The sequence below is a fragment of the Hibiscus syriacus genome, unplaced genomic scaffold, assembly GCF_006381635.1.
Source record: "Hibiscus syriacus cultivar Baekdansim isolate YM2019G1 unplaced genomic scaffold, ASM638163v2 tig00111772_pilon, whole genome shotgun sequence".
NCBI classification, from domain to species: domain Eukaryota; kingdom Viridiplantae; phylum Streptophyta; class Magnoliopsida; order Malvales; family Malvaceae; genus Hibiscus; species Hibiscus syriacus.
The window spans coordinates 3,149,902-3,157,881 of NW_024063173.1; positions in this window are offsets into that span (position 1 = coordinate 3,149,902).

Consider the following 7,980-nt stretch of genomic DNA (forward strand, 5'->3'; position numbering starts at 1 on the left):
AATTTTGTCAAATTGAAATCGATTTTGTCAATTTCCAATCGGTTTTGTTAAATTCGTTACCTATTTTGTCAAATTGAAACTGGATTTGTCAAATTTCAGCCTATTATATTGTCATGTATCGATACATGTGTGTAAGGTATCGATACTTTATAGGCTCTTTTATTGCAATTCTTTTAAATTACTAAAGTATCGATACTTTTATACATATACTTATAAAGGTATTGATACATATCTACTTTTAACTGATTTTCTTCACTTTCTTATATATTACTATATATATCGATACTTATGTGCACAGTATCGATACCTACCGATAAGCAAAGTTTGTCGGTTGCCAAATATTTTAATATTTCTACATGTTTTCCACCTACAACATTATTATCAGTCAACATTTCCGGTAGCGCTTGACCGACTTTGTTAAGTATCTTATTAAATATCCGGTCATGCCGTTTCTTAGTTGTATATTAGTCCGCATTTCCTTAGACATTCCCTTGCTTTGTTGCAACAACGCCGATTCTTCACTTGTCTCACAAAAAATCAAGGTCATCAATGAATAGTTCAATGCGCAATCAGTCTCTCATTGTAACCCTTGTCGTGTGATCATCGTTTATGCGTAGTCGGTTTGGGAAGAAAATGGAAGCCCCACCGTTTCTCGCCACATCCTCAGTCGTTTATGGTCGTTCAGTGGTTGGGGTTGTTTGTGGGATGGTCGAACCAGCATCCCTTAAATGAAACAAAACTCTGCTGCTCGATTCTCGTTTCGAACCAAAAAATATTTATTTATTATCGTTACAACGTCGTTTTATCGTAAATATTCAGAAATTGGTAATTTTTATTTTAATACGTGCGTCGTGTTTTTGCAGGGGACTTTGACTCGAAATCGGAATTACTTTTTCTCCGTCGTTACTGATTTATTTAGTGCTGACTCGTGTTTCAAGGATGAATTAAGAGAATTGATTCAGTTCGACCTACTGATAGAGCCCACCGTGAGAACCGTCACTAACATCGTTAGCTATTTGTTGAGTTTTTATTTCAGATATTCATATTTAGGTGATCCGGTACCGGGAGAGACTTAATTTTCTGATCAAACTTTTACATTCAGTACGAAATTTTATTCGAACTTCTTATTCATATTTTTATTTGTATTATTATTTATGTATTTGGGACTTAGACTCTATAATTAATTTTGAATCTGTTTATGCTTACACTTTCATATATTTATTATTTTATATCATATTTTTCTTGGACAAACATTTTTTAATTAAATATTGAAATTTGAAATCAAAATATTATTTATGATTTTTAAATGGTAATTTTTAAGTTTTAAATCAAACACGAATTTCGTTAGGGATAAGTTTCAACATGACTCTCTAAATCCGACCTATTTCTTCTAAGTCGAGTTAAAGGGGTGACATTTAGTGGTATCAGGACCTGGTTCAAGCCTCGGAATGTGGAGCTCAACCGTAAAATTGTTAACCAAAAATTATTTTTGCATGCATATAAAAATTTATGGTCAAATGAGATTTATTGAACAAAATAGTTTTTAATCTCATTTTATTTTTCCTATTTTGAAAAGGTAAATAAATATTTCTAGTCGGAACTCATACCAACTATGATGTTAGGATTTTTCTTTTTTAGATAGTTTAATATGTTACATCGTAGGATTTTTTATTAGTAATCGTTCAAGGTTAAGGTTAGTTTAGACACCGACTGAGGTAGAGAATAAGATAGACCTACTGGTTTTGGTTCTGGTTCGGCTAGTGGGGTAGACTAGCTCAGAGTAAAGGTTCAACTAAATTGAAAATGAGGCAGCCTGAGTTGGTATATACTACTCGGAGACATGAGGATCAGGATGAGTTAGATGATATTATGTGAACATTATGTATTTATTCTATTTTCCTTCAGATAAATTTCAAGGTCGAAATATTCTTTAAGAATGGAAAATTGTAACACCCCGAATTTCCCCAAATCCAAACCCTAAATTTTGGGAATTTTCCTTTAATCCCTAAATTGAATTTTGGTGAGAAGTTTGTAAGGTAATAAAAGCTTTGATACATTTTCAAAAATCCTACGTAAGGACTTATATTGCAATTTACCTATTTTATTTTGAGTTTAACCCTAACTTTATAATATCACGTTCAGCCGCATCCTTCCTCCTTTTTCATTTTGTCTTTTGCTTTGTTGCAACAATACCGCTTCCTCACTTTTTTCACCATTGCCGTTCACACCAAAAATCAAGGTCATCAGTGAACCGTTCAATGCGCAGTCAGTCTCTCATCGTAGCCCTTGTCGTGTGGTCGTCGTTTATGCTCGGTTTGGGAAGGAAATGGAAGCCCCGCCGTTTCTAGCCACATCCTCGGTCGTTTGTGGTCGTTGAGTTGCCGGGGTTGTACGTGGGATGGTCGAATCGACACCTCTTAAATGAAACAAAACTATGCTGCCCGATTCCCGTTTCGAACTAGATAATATTTATTTATTATCGTTACAACTTTATCGTAAATATTCAGAAATTGGTAATTTTCGATTTTAATACGTGCGTCGTGTTTTTGCAGGAGACTTTGACTCGAAATCGGAATTACTTTTTCTCCGTCGTTACTGATTTATTTAGTGCTGACTCGTGTTTCAAGGATGAATTAAGAGAATTGATTCAGTTCGACCTACTGATAGAGCCGACCGTGAGAACCGTCACTAACATCGTTAGCTATTTGTTGAGTTTTTATTTCAGATATTCATATTTAGGTGATCCGGTACTGGGAGAGAATTTTCTGATCAAACTTTTACATTCAGTATGAAATTTTATTCGAACTTCTTATTCATATTTTTATTTTTATTTTTATTTAAGGTTGAATATTATTATTCATATTTTTATTTTTATTTTTATTTAAGGTTGAATATTATTATTTACGTATTTGGGACTTGGAAACTATAATTAATTTTGAATCCGTTTATACATACACTTTCATATATTTATTATTTTATATCATAAATTTCTTGAACAAACATTTATTTAATTAAATATTGAAATTTGAAATCAAAAAAATTATTTTTGAGTTTTAAATGATAATTTTAAAGTTTTAAATCAAACACGAATTTCGTGAGAAACAAGTTTCAACATGACTTTCTAAATCCAACCTATTTTTTCTAGGTCGGGGTAAAGGGGTTACACCAAAGGCTTTTATTAGTGATGAGAGATCCCATTTGAAATGCAAATAGGTTTCTATAACATTGCCCCAATGCATGGCAAAGCATCGCATTGCTATAGCATACCATTCTCAGTCAAATGGACAAGTCGAGGTCTCCAACCGTGAAATCAAGTAAATTTTAGAGAAGGCTATGAATCCACCAAGGAAGGAGTAGTTTTTGCGACTGGACGATGCATTGTGGGCATATCACACAGCCTACAAAACCCACTAGGTATATCTCCATTTAGATTATTTTATGAAAAAACAAGTCATTTACCGGTTAAATTGGAGCAAAAGGTAATATGAGCACTTAAAAGACTAAATTTTAACCTTGATGAGACAGGTCAAAGAAGATTGTTCGACTTGAATGAGCTGGAAGAACTTTACAATAATGCTTATAAGAATGTGAAGATATACAAGGACAGGAGCAAAAGATGGCATGACAAGAACATAATGCCATGAAAATTACACTGGGAAGCAAGTATTGTTGTTCAATTCAAGATTGAAATTATTCCCAAGGAAGTTGGAATCCAAGTGGCCTGGACCATTTAAAGTGATTGAAGCATTTCCTCATGGAGCAGTCCTGATAAAAAAAATTTACAAATAAGAACACGTTCAAGATTCATGGGCAAAGATTGAAACATTACTGCGGTGAAAAACCTCAGAGCATTGTATCCATTTCTTTAAGTGAACTTTTGCTCGATTAGTTAGTTAATTTCTTTCAATAAGTCCATTTATGATAGTAGTTTAGATTTTCCTTTTATTTTATTTAATCATTTTATTCAAAGGTTTTGTAAGGTAGTGCTTCCACATCGCTCATAGCACCATTAGTAATATCATATTGTAGTAAAACATCATCTTTAGCTTTAGACTATCATTGTTGCGCGACACATTAACATGCTCAGACAGTTGTTGAACAGCATCTGCATGAGTTTCCTATACAAGGTGTTGTCTACAATGCTCGCAGCACAACCACATTAGGGTAAATTAATTAAATAGTAAAAATGATATTTACTACTTTCCTCCACTCCCATGGTAGTAATCTTGGTCGTCCGTCATAGGGTAACGATTTTTATCCCTTTCTTTTTAAACCTTAGCATTTTACCTTGTAAGCTTTCATTTTATACTTCATCTTCTTCATCAAGAACGACCGCTCACCCAAGCTTTCAAGCTTGAAAGCTTTTCTTGTTTCCTCTTAGTTTCGACTCATCAATGGCGATAAAAAAGCGTGCTTCAATTACACATCCTCGCTGCGAGCCTTCACCAACAGTAGAAGTTAAAGAAAACCCTAATCTAGTAGCTCCGGTTGAGAAGCCTGTTGATTTTTTCATAGAGGAAGAATGACTACACTACAACAATGATTTCAGCAACAAGGAGTTTTGCTTTGAGTAGAGTTTTGACCTAACTCATGTGAAAACCCAAAACTTACTTTGTCACCAAAACCATTGAGAATCAAAAATGGGAAATCTTTTTCTCCCACCGAGACGAGATTATTCCTGAAATAGTGTGGGAAATTTACAGCCATTTGAAGGATGATACCCAACCTTTGGTGTATGTGCGAGAAAAGATGGTACGACGGAAGTCACAAAACATCAATGCCCTCTTTAACCTAACAGAGGAAGAAGATGCACATTCCAGGTTTGTTTCCACAATCATTCCAGTAATACTGCAAGACATCCTCAATGACCTTTTTCTCCCTGGAACTAAGTGGGCAGAATCTTCAAAGGAAGCTCGCACAATTCTTCGTAAACAACTCAACCTGCCAGTTAGAGTATGGTTTCATTTCCTACGCACTAGCTTAATGCCTACTAAGCATGCTACCATAGTAACAAAAAATAGCGTTTTGCTGCTACATTCCATATTATTTGGTAAACATATCAATGTAGGACAGATTATATATAATGAAATCTATGTTTGTTCTCAAAATTCAAGTGGCTATTTGTTTTTCCCCTCATTACTGCTGAGGATATCGTCGGCTACCCATCTACTGCATGCTGTCCACAGTGAACTGTTGGGTCGTCCGAGAGGTTTGCCGGTTCACTGACGGTTGGGTTGTTGGGGTTGGGCCTCGTCGGAGGTACTGATGTTTGTCAAGCAAAGCTGGTGGGCCAAACAAAGTTATTGGGCTAAGTAGTAATGATCCGGATTGGAGGGTTTGGGTTGGATGTACATATGGGTTTTTTTGTTGTTGTTGTTGAGTGTGTAATCGGATCGTCAAGAACACCATACCTTAAACAAAGAAGAAGATTTTTGCTTAACCCTACCTTCTGCCCTAACTTGAAACATAATTAAACGAAACCTCAAAGTTCCATTCATTTCCAACGTGAAGCAATTTTTTCCAAGGAAAAGGGCTTTACATATAATAATATTTTAAAACCGTAAAGTTGTAACTTAGAATAGAAAGGAAATACTTGAAAGAAGGTGCACATGGGTGGAGAAGATATTACCCTTTTCGAAAATTTCTAATTAAAATGAGGAAATCAAATTTTACTATAAAATAATCTCTATTATTCTTTAGAAAACAATATCAAACATACTTCAATTAATAATGAAATCGTACACTCGAGGTATTTAATCCTATTAAATTGGATACCTATATGATATGGTCAACCAATTTCTAGACAAGAATTTGGTCTCTTTGGGATATTTTATTTTTGGGTCGTTACATTTGCTGTAGTTATTGATATGGTATATGAGTTAAATTAATTTTTTATTGGGTTCGAGGATTATATTAGTTCTTTTTAAAATTTAGGGATTTATTTAATTTTAAAAAATATTTTTAAATTTAAAATATATAATATACAAAAAAATATAACATATTACAAAAAATATCACTAAAAAAATTAAAATATATATATTAACCATAGTGATTTAAAATATTATTGTTAAATGATTTACTAAATTTAGAAGCAAATTATAATTTGAGTTTTTTTATTCAATACTATAATTATATTATGAGAAAATAACTTCAGTGACCGAAAATGCCTTATAATATACGATTTTAATTAACTTTTTTTGGATTTGCGAAAATAACCAACAAATTCGCAACGCGAACTCCAATTTCGCAACACAGTTTCCAAATTCGCAACTCGAATTTCTTTTCCGCAACGCGATTTTCCAAATTCGCAACACAGAAGTCAAATCGCAACTCATAACCTAAAACCCCAAATCACAACTCAATCCCATCTCCATCTCTCACTCTCTATGGCGACATCCGTCCCCATATCCGACGACCCCCTCTATCTCCATCTCTCATAGCCACCCTCTCACAACCATTCACGACCACAAATGGAAAATCAACCACCGAGGGTTAGTTTTTTTAATTATTTTTATTTTGAAATTTTTTATTATTATTAGATTTTTCATATTTAAATTGATGATAAATTTACTCATAATTTCAATATATATATTAACCATTTCACTTAGATTGCTTAGTAAATTCATTCGGTTGCTGCCAATACTGCTAAACTGTTTAGTCTTTAACCCTGTGAAGTTAGTATTTGTTGTCTTTTGGTTGAAGTAATGCAATTCATTCAAGTTTCAATTTGCAGAAGAAGAGTAGTTTTTGAAACTTAAATTTGCAACACGAAAATGAAATTCGCAACACAAAAATCGCAACGCGAAAATGAAATTCGCAACGCGATTTTAGTTTTCGCGTTGCGAATTTCATTTTCGTGTTGCGAATTTAAGTTTCAAAAACTACTCTTCTTCTGCAAATTGAAACTTGAATGAATTGCATTACTTCAACCAAAAAACAAAGACAAATACTAACTTCACAGTGTTGCGAATTTAAGTTTCAAGAATAAACTACTACTCTTTATGTAGTCCTTGAACCTGCACTAAACCTATATGTTGTCCTTTTAAATGTTTATATAAGTGCTTACTTCTGGAATGTTATCTGATGCATTTTGTGAACTATGATAGAATAATGACTTGGGTGAATACTGGGCTAGTTTGAAACATATTTGGCTATATTTTCCCTGTTTAATATCATGTATGTTTATTGTGTATAATTTGTAGTTTTTGGTATATCTAACTTGGTATGTTTATTGTTTTTGTTAGGAATTTTTTTCGACTGCATTGACTTTAAGGAATAAATTAAGCCTAGCCACTACAATTGCATCAACACTTACACCTGTACAAAGAAATTTGTTTGAGCATACTTGTTTTGGGCCATGGCTTAAAGTACAACATCCAGGTGGAGATGTTGTTAAGTTAATCGATTGACGAAATCGGCCAAGAGGGGGGTGAATTGGCAATTAAAAATTTGGTGGAAGCTTTTGCAGAAAATTGAAAGTAATTGCACAGCGATTTAGAGTGGTTCGACTTTCTCAATCAAAGTCTACGTCCACTACCTTAGTTATCCACACTAAGGATTTTCCAACAAATTCACTAATTTGTTATTTCTTTTGAGGCCAAAGAGATAACCTTACAACACCCTCAAGAATATACCCCAATTCTTGAGAACACTCTTTCCCAAAGAGAAGATTACAAATTTGCAAACTTACAAGGAAATCCTCACAAGGTAGATTGTTTGCACAATTCTAGAACAAAAAAAGAACACTAAAGAATGAAAACAATTGAGTACAAGTAGTGTTCTTGAAAGCAAAATGAATATTGAATGAAAAATAGGCTTGAAATGCACAAACTTGAGGTTTGATGTTTTCTCTTTGATTCTCTCTTAATTCTAGTTGCTTGTTGTTTCTTGTTATTGATCAATGGCTTCTAAGCTTGTTTAAATACACCTTCAAATGATTCTGAACGTTGGGGATGATTAGTGGAGTCAATGGAGCCGTTT